The following is a 12,466-nucleotide window of genomic DNA, read 5'->3' as shown; positions in this document are numbered from 1 at the left end:
CCCCCGCCCACCCCGCCATGTTGGCTAAGGGCAGGGAAGCCGCGCACTCCTTTCCGTTGCCATCTCGAGTAAGGGAGAGCGGGCGCCTCGCCGAAATTAGGTTAATGATTTAGCACTGCCAGTCTGGGGACTTTTAATGGCGCTAGACAGCACTTAAAAGTTTTATTTAAGATACAGGATAAAGTCTGTTTAGTTGCAGTTAATGTCTTAAGGATAAAGATTACCCAGTGGGTGAGAGAGAGACAGAGAAAGAGAGAACTTGTGAGGTAAGACATAACACCTACCTGCTCTGCTCAGGCATCAGGATAATATTTTTCCTAAGTTACAGTCCTGACACCGTTTTCTGGTCAGAACAGCTCTTCTTCCAGTCAGGTGGACCTCAGTGGTTAATTAGATAAGCTTATTTCACTTTTAATGTGTGTCATTGCCTGTAGGTCTAACTTCTGCAGAGATACAGGTAAAACCCACAGATTTTCTATCTTTGGGGATTTTCAAACCTCTAGAAGATTCTCTTTTCAGGTGCTGGGCCATCTAATTTAGTAAATTTAAACCTAAATTTAATTGTGTTAGATACTTTCTGTGGCTCCTTTCAAAATGATTTTCAAGCTTGTTTATGAGCCACAAGATGAAGGCCCCTAAAAAAAATAAGGGAGACGTGTGTGTCTGTCTGGTTCCCGCTGTAAATGGTGCCAGTGCATTTAGTTTGTTCCTGTGCAGGAACAGGCACACGAGGACCAGGATCGTGGTGGAGGCCAAGCAGATATTTCAGTCATCCTCCTGTCTACCAGGACATTGCTGGTTCCTCTCCACTAACATCACTCTATAAAGCAGTTTGCTTCCATAGATGAAATACTGTGTGTCTCTGTTTAAATATAGACAATATTTGCTCACTGGGAATTCTACTAGCAATTAGTCATTTTCTTTGCCTCACTTGTCATAACCCTATCCGTTGACTGCAGCACAAGAATTAATTGTCCCAGACCTCGCTACAAGTCCCTTGTGTAGCATTAAATCAAATATCAAATGTCCAGTCCACATTGATCTTGGCTTCATTAGCTGCAACCCTGTTTTGAGAGTTTCTAGGCAACATAATACTGGTCTTACAGTGGAAAGGATCCTTCGTACCACACCAGCCCACCCACTTTTGAGATTTTTGTGAAAACATTTGTACAATTCTGTCAATCCGTCTCTATTGTCAGTGATAAACAGTAAAACACTAATATAGGTAAGTGCCACCGATGGAAGCACCTGAGCTGTAACACAGCCGTGTCAGGGGTATGTATGTGAAGGTTTAGAGAAAGATTTTTAAAATACTGTGCAAATGAAATTCGGAGTCATATCCTTGGGCAGTGTTTCTGCTTAATGTCAGGTAGCTTTGACAGGTACAGACATGCATTTCTCATTTCTTTCTGAAGCATACACTAGACACATGAATATGGAAAAAAAAAGTTAAAAGTGAAACCGTCTATTATTTTCTCCTACACATGTATTACCGGGTGAGTTCCTATGGCCAGATGCTTTATTTTCTCAGAGCATAGGGCAATGCTCAGGTATTTTGGTGGCCAGGACCAGACATCAACTTACTGCCTTACTCTTGTCACCATTTGTGAAACGCAGGAGCTTTCATTGACCTTGGATCTCACCAAGAGCTGGTAGCTCTAATGTCTGTATCTTTGATTTATTGGGCTCACCGGCCATTTGACTCTTGTTCCAGCAGTGAGGTTTAAAATGGAGAAGAAGTATGTACTTACCTATTGCTACAGGCGACTAAAGGCCCCATCTGAAATCAAAGTTATTTTACTAGGTACTGCATATGAAAGGCTCAGCTTTTGCCATAGATAAGAGATTTACAACTTAGATGAGGCAAAGAATGGGAAAATGATGGGATTATGCGATCCACTTTAGAGTTGCTGAGCTGAGAGCCAAGAGATAAAGTGATTTGATCAAAGCAGAGCAGGAATTTAACTCCCATCTCACAAGCCACAATGCATTTTCTTGAACTACGCCTGTTTTAAGCTGTTTCCCATGGAGGTGTTTCACTTCATTTTCCCTTCAGAATAATCTGGTTTCTATACTCTAAGTAAGAAATCCCTTCATATTAGAGGATGGTATGGAGACAGAATCACTCCTTTTTTTTTTTTTAATATTGGATATTCCACTTGACTTGTAAAGACGTGTACCCTAAAGAAACGTACCCTGAACATGATGCAGAGACTTCGAAAAAAATCATTAATGCTAGATACTGATCACTAGTAAGAACAATATCTGGTTTTCTAGTGGCATTAGTTTATTGCATGTGCAGATATCCCATCTGCTTTTCAGATATCTTTGGAAAAACAAACACAGGTGGATGCCATCAAAGAATTATTACTTTTCAAAGACCTCTCCTGTACAATTGTGGTCTAACTTGAAAGACTCTTAGGGTTCGTGCAAGCTCGCTCACATTTTCCATAGTTCCAGCAGAGATGCTGATTATGCAACATTTTATCAGAGCTTTTCCTGTATTATTAACAGAATTTGTTAGACAGCATCTTTTCAGATAATATGGTAGCAAACTGACTAGCGATACTGTTGGGTAATACACAGTCTTTCTCTGGACCAAACAGGAAAATGCATTTAAGAACAAAATAATACTTTATTAAAAAAAACAGCTGGAGCAGGACCTGCCTCTGTATATCTTTTTGTTTGTTTTGAAAAAGAAACCCACATGAAAATGGTCATGTGAAAAAAAAGAGGATGGAGAAGGGAAAAAAATATGAATCAGCTTCTTTTGTACAACCCAGCAAAATGGTCCCACCCTCCCCTGGGCTCCGGTTACTCACTTGCTAGAAAGGCCTTGGCAGGGCACACCCAGGTTTTTCTCTTTTTAAGCCCTTCCTGCCTATGTTATCTCTGTGAATTTAAATTACCGTGCAGGGAAGAAAAACCCTCTGAAACAAAAAAAAGACCCTTTTCCTGCCTTTTTTCCTTTGTATTTTTAAAATAGCTCTGAAGCCTGTACTACATTCACAGGACACTTCTCTATATAACTATGTTCCTTTGCAAACTAGCAAAGGTTTTTCCCCTTCTCCTTCCTCTTCCACCCATCGTTTCTACGAGTGACTTGAAAACAAGAACCCTCCTACAATATGGTCTGTGTTCAGGAACCCAAACTACTGTGCATAAGGATATATCCTAGATAAGGTTTTCAATGACAAATGTTTTCCTGCAAGTTCCCCCTCCTCCCCCGTTATTCACAGTACCCTGCAAGGTCCTAAACCAGGAAACTCTTTCATATAAAACTTCGCTACCAGTATAGTCCCAAAGAAACTTTGGGGGCAGGGGGTGTTTCAAATACTTTTCCTTCTTTTTGTTGCTTTTATTTATTTTAAACCCCTTTCAATTAACATGGCTGTTTTGTTTAGAAGAGTATTTGCAGCTTTACCAACATCTTAGGATGCCAGAACATTCTTTTGTGCATCATTCATGATGCCACATCACAGCTCTGGAAATGGTTAGTCTAGAGCTAGCAGAGAAGGAGCAAATCCACTGCTGCATTTATCAGTCCAACAAAAAGACACATATGGCTTCTGATCAGCCACTCAGTTCACACATGACTCAGAACTACTGAGAGCACAGATACCTTCTCACTCAGCTCATACTTAAGGGAACGCAAAAGGAGAGGGAGCAGAAGTGTCACAGGTAGAAGTCACAAGCTACACAGCTGGGGTTACTGGAGGAAGAGGTGTGGGTACCTGGAGGATTGCTGGAGAGCTGGCTATGTTCATTTCTTAACTGCAGGTGTATGGTTTTACAAGCAGTATACATCGTTAGCAAGGGGAGTATTTTTTCCACCAGTCCATAAGAGTTTGGCCGCATAAAGTATTATCAAAAAGTACACCAATTGGTAATTGATAAATAAATTAGTTTGGAATCAAGCTTAATATACCTTTAGAATTAAATAGCAGTAAATGCTTCAAGCCAGTTTACACATTCCCTAAGCTGGATTTTTGTGACAGCTGTGCCACCACAGCAATTTGAGGCCTCCCCTTCCAGGGACAAGATGAAAAGCACTTTGCAGGCAAATGTATCCGCACTTGGAACTTTTCTTAGTGTTGCCATTGCACATTCTGATTTCACCTTTTAACAGGACTGCCAAACTGTATCTACAGCTATTTTTTGTGGTGCAAGCAGTTATATCAACTTAAAATTTTAAGTGTAATCACAACAGCTCATATTTTATGTTTCTTTCCTTCTTTCTAATCTGTGTCAAAATGAGAGATATATCTGTATGCCTTGTTCTGTTATCAGTCCATGTTATCTCAGAACTTCCCTGTCTTCGCTGCTCCTCCGGGATGCTTTTGGGTGACTCATTTCCTGTGAAGGATGAACCAGTCATTTCCTGGCTATTCAACACAGGACTTTTTTTTTCTCTTCCAGTCTGTGTTGGAGTGATGTGGATTAATCTATGGTTTGATTATACCCCCTGCAACTTACACCAGAACTGCAACTCTTCACTGCAGCCTTCTAAGATAATAAAAATGTCAGCATGTGTTGCTTAGGGATCGTGGCTTGCCCCTGCTTACCTGGGCCGTAGGCTCTGTGATTTTGGGCTGTGGAATTAAAATAATTACAGCGAAACAGATTTAACAGTGCCATCCTTCCAGTCACTGCAGCCTAGTTCTTCTGTTAATTAAACCCATTTCAGCTCATAATAAATAGAATGTTAAAAAAGCACCATAGGGCAAAGATACTGATCTTACAACATATATCTAAGCCCAGAAATTTTGAATTAGCTAATAAGTACTACCAAGATTGCATATTGGCATTTGAGAAATCCAGGTAATACCCATATTGGTTTTTTTGTGTTAGACACAGGTTACTAGAAGACTGGGTCAGTTTCTGTATTGATTCTGTGCCCATAATTCCAACTTTTTCCTCCAACTGCATTTCCAGTTTCCTGAGCTACTATTTATTCATACTTCACATGATGATTCTAACTGTTGTGGACAGCTTGCTTCAACAATGCCACGAAGTTAAAAGGTTGTCTGGCCATTGTAATGCCAGCCTGAGGTATCACAACTCTTTTGAGCAGCTTTTCACTGCTTTTTTAAAAATTATTCTTTTAATTTATTTCCCATCACTTCATTAGAATATTTAGATTTTCATTACCCTGTCATACATCTGTAATGTTTGGGAAGAAAACCCACACAATAGGGATACTGCTTCTTGAGTCTGAATGTAGCACATGTTGTAGGGATGATCACTGAATAATTCATATCCTTAATGATTTATTCATGCCCAAAAGCTGGATACCTCCTCTGTGACTTTCCATTATCTCAAAGAGAATGCAAGTTCCTATTCAACTATACTCATCTTAGGAGTGCCAGTAGCAGCCCCTGAATTGGCACATGAAGCAGGCTGTCTGAGGCAAATAGAGCAGGTGTGCATTAGAAACCACTCCTGTATGATGTTTCTGAAACATTTCTGCACAACAACAAATGGGAAACTTGCCATTCCAATGCCATATATATCACCCTTGACACAGAAACTAAAATGTAGTTCTTTTTTCTTTTGCAAATTCTTGAGAAAGGAAGGTGGGCGAGCAAGTACATTAAGCTCTTTTCCACTGGTAGACACGTAAAGTGAGATGCTGCGGTCATGGTGCAGGATGTTCTGAACATGGAAAACAGACAAACAGGCCATGACTCCGTGATTTGATACCGTAGAGCTGATCTTATTCTCCACAAGAAATTTCAGTTTTATTTTCCATTGAAAAGTTACAGATTCTAAGACATACAAACATAGCAAGATTGTTTCCTACCCTGTCAGGAAACCTTGCAGGAAAGCCTGGACAAATAGCAGCAGTTCAGACTAATCTCTTTCCTGTCTAATGTGGGTTATCAAAAAATACGCCTTTGGTAAAGGTTTGTAAGACCACGACCTGAGTCTCCTGACCTAGGTAAAGATTTTGCAAGACATTCAAATTCCATCTGTCTAGAAAGTATGAAAGATGATTCTGTGTTTCAGCAAAGTCTCCAGACCCACAGGCAACACTACCCCTAGCTGGCTGGTATGAAATTTCCTAATTGTTTATCCTGTAATCCTGACTTCTTTTGTCCTTGGAATAGGCTCTACATCAGCATAATTAAAAATGTCAAACACGCTTGAGAAACTCTCCAAGTTGCTAAAAATGAATGTGAATTTCCTTCCCGCAGCCTCTCTTCATCTTTCCCTTACTCTGGCCTCAGCTTTACAAAGTGGTCTGTTTCCAGCCCTTCAGCATAGTTTGCATTCCACTGCCAAGAATGAACAGTTATTTATACAAACAACCATCCTTACAAGCACATCTCCTGGTGCTATCCTAGGGCAGGGAAATAAACATAATTTCTGTTCTCTTCTGTAGCTGCAGTTCTACGTTTCTTTTTTCTTTATTCAGGAGCATTTTTTGCAATGAAAGATTAGTGCAGTTCAGTCGCTTTCCCGTGCTACAAATCTGCTCAGAAATGGACTGGAATGCTCTTTCATTTCCTTACAATGATTTTATTTTATTACCCTCTAATAATGGTGCCAGTTTCCTGATAAACCACTTAGGGGGTCTTGATGGCTCAGCAGCAGGTTTTCAAAGAGGTCTCACTCACGCTAGAACCTCGAGGGCTGTGCGTAACTCACAAAAACCCTGATGCCTGTTTCCCTCAAAAGCACACCAGTAACCTGGTTTTCCCAAGTCCGTTATTGGTCTGCTGTGTTATGTTAATTCTTTGAGCTCCACAGCTGACATTGTAAGAGAGATCAATGGTAAATGAAACAGCAGCTACCAGGTGAGCAGCACTGTAACAGACTAATGTGGATGGGGAGCCTTGAAGCTCATGCATTATTTCTAAAGCTTCTCCATCACTCACCTGTCAGGCTGAGGTATTGTTCACTGAAATGCTAGCTCATCACCTATGTCCTCTGTCCTCAGGTTGTCTCCCATTGCATCTGCCATCTAAATGGATATTGCACAGATGCTAGATGACTCCAGACAGGGGAATTTCATAGTCTGAGCACAGTTCATTTAAATGAAAAAAGGGGCCCTAAAAGAGATAGAGATACACATGCAGAGCATCTAGAGAGCTCCATTAGATGTGTATGTCTGCATGCTGCTTGCTCTCCTACTGTAAGCATGTCCAATTTTGCTGTGTGCGAGCCAGTTTCCATTTCTCAGTTGATATAATTGTTTGTAGCTAAGAGTAATATTTAGATTGGTAACGTTTACAATTGCCTCCACCAGCAAATAAGATAAAGTGGGTTTGTTCTAAACACTCTTACTTGCATTTCTAAAGCAACCTTCTAAGAATCGAAGCCTTTAAGTAGTTTCTGAAGGATCCAGGGCAATGCTTTTTTAAAAAATTACAGCAAGATGGTATTTAAAATACAGTCCCAATGCTATCTTTTTAGGAAGAAAACACAAACAGCTTCTTTAGCTATATTGCCAAACCAAAGTCAATGAACTACTGCAAATGAATGAATTAGGAATTTCTATTGACTACTTTCCATGAATCATTACTGAGTATTTTATGGATCTTACTGCTTTCTTAGTAAGCTTACTGTTGCAAAGTTTGCAAAGATATATTTACTTTTGCCTCAGTATAAGGTGTCAATCTTTTTCTTCTTTACTGTGATGCACAATGAAGGGCTGATGTCCTTTAAGAATATCCCCGTAACATGCCCAGGTATGTACTCGGGTCTAAATAGATATTGCTATGTTCTGGAAGAGGAGCACAATTACAATTAGGCCTTGTGCTGATTAGCTCGTACAGTATCATTACAACTAATACACAGCAGGAGAGAAAAAACTCATATTGAACACGCAGCTGCCAACATACCACTACCTCCTCCTCACTAGGCTTCCATTCAGAGCAGGATTTATTCTAATCTCACAGGTTAAAGTATGCATGCCTGGAGCACACCAAAATGTATGCTTAATGGATTCTTCACATGTCTTTTTTGAAAGTATTTTTCATTAAATTATATCAGCAAGTGTATTGGTAGAAATTTCAGCAACATTTTAAGAGGTGTCCTGTGTTCTAAAGGTATATATGCACACACGGAGACATATATAAGTACATATGTGTATATAGCACAATATTAGCCATGTATATTCCTCTGTATTTGAGTATGCAACACCCTGATTAGTGCACTAATTCCTCTGGAGATATGGGAGAAACAAGTGACCCCAAAATGGCATGAAGTAGCACAAGGACAGAAACACAGAGGCGTACCAGCTCTATTTTGGAACTGGCAAAATTGTGCTCCCTCTCCCCCTTCCAGAATACTTCTTTTTGATGTTATGCATGCAGCTTATAGGCACTTCAGCAGTGCAGCTGAATTAAAGTCCTTGTTTCTGCATTGATTCAAGAACAAATATGTCCAAATACATCTGAAAAAGTAAGAGGACTGACACACCAAACCACTGTGTGCCTGCCATGAGGCCCGCATTGTCATACAGGCTAATAAAGACATCATTTTCCCAGGGCTTCAGCTCTATTAAACACAAAGCTCCAAATGATTTCCTACTTGGATCAAAGATGTGTTTGTTCCAGTGCCACTTAAGTTTAAAAGGCAATACTGGGAATGAATGAAATCTCCCCAGCGGCAGCTGCTGAGGTTCAATTGGTTTGTCAGTGCCATAATTATGCAGCGGACGTCTTCTGTTTGCTGGCCCATATGTTCCTGAAGGATGTTATGCAATGGAAACAGTGCAGGGAAGCCTTGCTCACAAAGTTAAGGGGCTTTTGCTTTTGTCGTATAAGACTTGTTTATGTTTCAGATGGTGAAAACGTTAAGAAATCTCACGTTCTGATTTCAGACTTAAAACCGGAGTTGCTCTTATTTTATCAAACTAGATGGCAGTGTATGAGAAGAAACAGTGGTCTACATCCAGTATCCTAGAACTGGTGTTTTAATACTGAGACTGGCCACTTTTAAATATTATTTATATAGTTACAGCTGGCCTCTGAAAGTGAGTGCACCCCTCGGCTAACATAAGGAGCTGTCAGTGTGATCGGTAGCAGGGTTTGGTGTGACCCTTGGTGCTAAGAATAAACGTGGCTTCCTGTCCAGCCAGCCACTGCTGCATCCACCTCTTCCCCACAGCACTTCTCATATCTGTAGGTTAGGGTCTGGATGCTGATGAGAAATGTCTGCTCATTAAATAGCTATCTCCTTGTCTAGTAGACTATACACCAAATTTTCTGTGTAACAGACATGAGTGTGTATTAAGAACTCCAGAGTATTAAATTAAGCATTAAAAGAACATTAAGACATGAACCTGCAAAATGTGAAGTCAGGGTGAATTGAGAGCACTTGAGGTCTCGGTTGCCAAAGGAACAAAAGAAACACAATATCCTTTAGAATGTTTAATATTTAATTGGTAAGATGCTCAGATACTAGGGCAGCAAATGCAGAGGGCGATGACAGAGAGCACTGTGCGAGAGGTGCTTTATGTCAGCCATGGGGCCTTAATGGGTGCACCAAAACACACAGGCACAAAAGGCTCCTTGTTTGCAGAACTGCCAGTTTTATGCACAGCTACCTGGTCTGCACACACACCATGCATTTGCTAAATACCATTTAATTCATATGTGTTCTTGTTAAAAACACAGCATCAACATTGTACAAAAGAAACTCCTAATGGCTGGGCTAGTTGGAAAGGGAAGAACCAGTGGCAGGCACATCTTAAACACTGAAGATCTGGTGCTGACTGACTCCCTGCTATTCATGTTCTGCAAGCACTGACAGCCAACAGGATGATTTTCAGGAACCGAAACAAGTCTTCTTACAGAGCTAAGTTTAATTCAGAGGGGCATCTTTAGCTAAATTTTCTTTCTTTAAGGTCAGGGCTTAACAAAAATACGTAACTGATACTTCATTTATTGACAAGATACTTAATTTCATACTGCGAGTTGACCAGTTACTTCTGCAACAACTAGAAGTCCACTAGCAAGATTCTTCCCTCTTCAGCTTTGTCATGAGGACTTAAGTACACATGTGGTCACCAAAGGAACAAAAAGGATTTTATGTAAACAGAGCAGCAGGGCTGTGGCTGTGACCCAGTCCTCTAATAGCCAGGCCTGCGTTCCAAAAAGCTTGGCCGTGCACAGCTAGCTATTTTGAGATACCCGTTTAGGCTTCAGGGAGCCAGCAGCCTAGGTGATTTTCTAAAGCATTCACTGATGCCTCATTCATCTGAGAGCATCTGCTGGAAGATCCAGTAAGAGGCAGCTGGGTTTGCAGTGCAGGCTTGGAGAAAGTTTCCAAAGTGTATTTTCAGAAGTGCTTTTTGTGCACGTGGGGCAATTTCAGCTGAGAACTCCAGATCCAAACCCACCCATTGGCTCAAGTTTTGCTTGAATCTAGAGTGGGCTTAATTGTTTGCTCTTGCTCACACTTCGGAAAGTGTGTTATCACTGCTGTAGGACGAGGTTTGGCAACCTCTTACAGATACTATGCCAGAGTGTATTTTTCTTTTCCAAATTAGCAGATAGGTGTGCCAAGGCTGGGCTTTGCTGCCTCTCCACGAGGCAAGATGCCATCCATCTGTGGTATTTTTCATCTGTGAGGCTCTCAGCTCCTGCTGAATGCAGCACTCAAGAAGTGGGCGACAGAAACTGGGAGCCACTGCCTCTTACTGGTGCCTCTGCAGACACTGCCGATCCCAGCTACTGCCTCAAGCATGCCCTTCAGAACCTATAAAAATTGAGTGCAGACTCAGCTCTCAGGGCAGAGAACTTTTGCTTATTGCTTCCATCCCACGCAAGGGATCTTCAGGTTGCTTTAAGATCACTTTTCTAACTTTTCTAAATAACTAATACCTTCTCTTTCCCTTCTTTCCTAGGCTTCCCTATCCTTTAGGTGCTAGTGAGATTTCAGTGAGATTCTTGTCCTTCTGCAGACTGCTGTGGTCCGTGGGAGGCTTCCCAAAGTATCTTGTGTGACCTTGGAGGAGGTAAGGGAGAGAGTGACACTTCAAAACAGGGACAATAGTAGAAAATTACATAGGAGCAAAGGCTCCAAAGGTGGGAAGCGTGCAAGGCTCCCAAATGTCCTGTCAACATCACCAGATATCATGAGCTAATGAATTTTTCTGTGGCCAAAAACCTTGGGTGCTGCTTGGTAAGAGTTGTTTTGTGAGGGAGAAGCACCTTTCCTTTACATGGGCACCGCACCCTGGGTTTCCCTGCGCTCTCCCCGAGCCAGCTGTGGGCATCTGCATCGGCCTGAGTGACCCCAGCAGAGACTGTAAAAAGTAATCCCACAGAGAGGGAACTTGCCCTTCTCTGGAAGTTCCTTGTTTACCAGCGAAGTTATTTCTTCTACCTCCAGGAGCCATTTCCCATCATTCTCAGCAAACCTTCATAAACACTTGAGAGGTAAAAATGAGAGCTAGCTCTTTGCCTGTTGCTAGCACGACTGACTTCTACATACACCCCCAGACTGAGTCACCACAGATTTAAAGTGCCTCTAAAAAGGTGAAATCCTCAAGCCTGGGAATGAGTTGAGGTGTCAGTTGTTAAAATTGTTCTGTATTGTAAAAAAGTAGGTTACTACATCTCATTGTGAACAATTACAGCTAATTACAAGTCACAGATTCACCACAAATACTATTTAATAACAAATTTCTACCACACTTCATCCAGAGCGTGTTATGAAGTTAACACATTACCTCTGGTTTGTGGATAGGTAACGCGTGATGCAGAACAGAAGGAAAGAGTGTTTTGGCTCAGATCAAAGAAAGAGGAATGGACGCTAGGCCCCGACTCACAGTTCAGTGGTTGAAACTTTGGATGATGTGTCCTCCAGCTTACAGCACTGGTTATTTTAGTTTAGTTTAGCCAATGGTGGAAAAAATGGTGCGTGCCACATTATGATTTTAGTTAAACTCTAAAAGGCTGCTCAGAAATATGTAAAACTGCAATAAACACTTTGACAATAAACTTAAGTGAGATTTGCAGCTTCCCCTTAGCAAACTCCCAAATGGGACGTTAATTTTTGCTATTTGATATACAAAGAATTCCATTGACAGAACAGAAATCGAAAGAACCAAAGACACAGGAACGCCCTTATCCCCGCTGTGAGGACTGCAAATGGAGAAGTTTCTGTACTTGGCTGAGGCGACATTACCGGTCAGCATTTTTAGGTTGTATTTTTAGCAGTAAGATAGCAAGTTTCCCCTAGAGTTGGCACATTGAGAGGTCAGTACGTCTACTTCAGCAGCTTTGTGCTAAATTTTGCTGTTCTTTTTCGCTGGAGCTCCAGGTGCGAAGTTCTGTGGCAGGAATAAGGGGTTGCGTGGGGATGCTGCCTTCACCCTCCGCGCCAGCGTAAGGGACCTCGACCCCTGCACCAGCACTAATTCTTACGGCCCCGCCAAGGAACGCGGGGGTGGGAAGGGCGAGCCCCCGCGGCGGGGCGGGCCCGGGGCGGGGCCCGGGGCTGGGGCGGG

At 41.7% G+C, this 12,466-nt stretch overlaps 1 protein-coding gene across 4 annotated transcripts in view; it reads left to right on the top strand.

Moving 5' to 3' along the window:
- Nucleotides 1-36: 36 nt before the first annotated feature.
- LOC104829082 (uncharacterized protein KIAA1958-like) overlaps nucleotides 37-12,466 on the top strand; it is a 25,194-nt gene continuing 12,764 nt past the window's right edge. Inside the window, exons 1-2 of one of the 4 annotated variants that reach the window (XM_010563146.1) lie at nucleotides 37-68; nucleotides 10,859-10,969. The gene's annotated coding sequence lies outside the window, so the exon portion shown is untranslated. Of the gene's footprint in view, nucleotides 69-236; nucleotides 267-10,851; nucleotides 10,970-12,466 lie in introns of those variants that run through there. The other 3 variants (XM_010563147.1, XM_010563145.1, XM_010563150.1) reach the window with 3 other exon arrangements.

Source organism: Haliaeetus leucocephalus, unplaced genomic scaffold, assembly GCF_000737465.1.
Source record: "Haliaeetus leucocephalus isolate CR32 unplaced genomic scaffold, Haliaeetus_leucocephalus-4.0 Scaffold164, whole genome shotgun sequence".
NCBI lineage: Eukaryota > Metazoa > Chordata > Aves > Accipitriformes > Accipitridae > Haliaeetus > Haliaeetus leucocephalus.
This window is presented reverse-complemented; position numbering and strand designations above follow the sequence as displayed.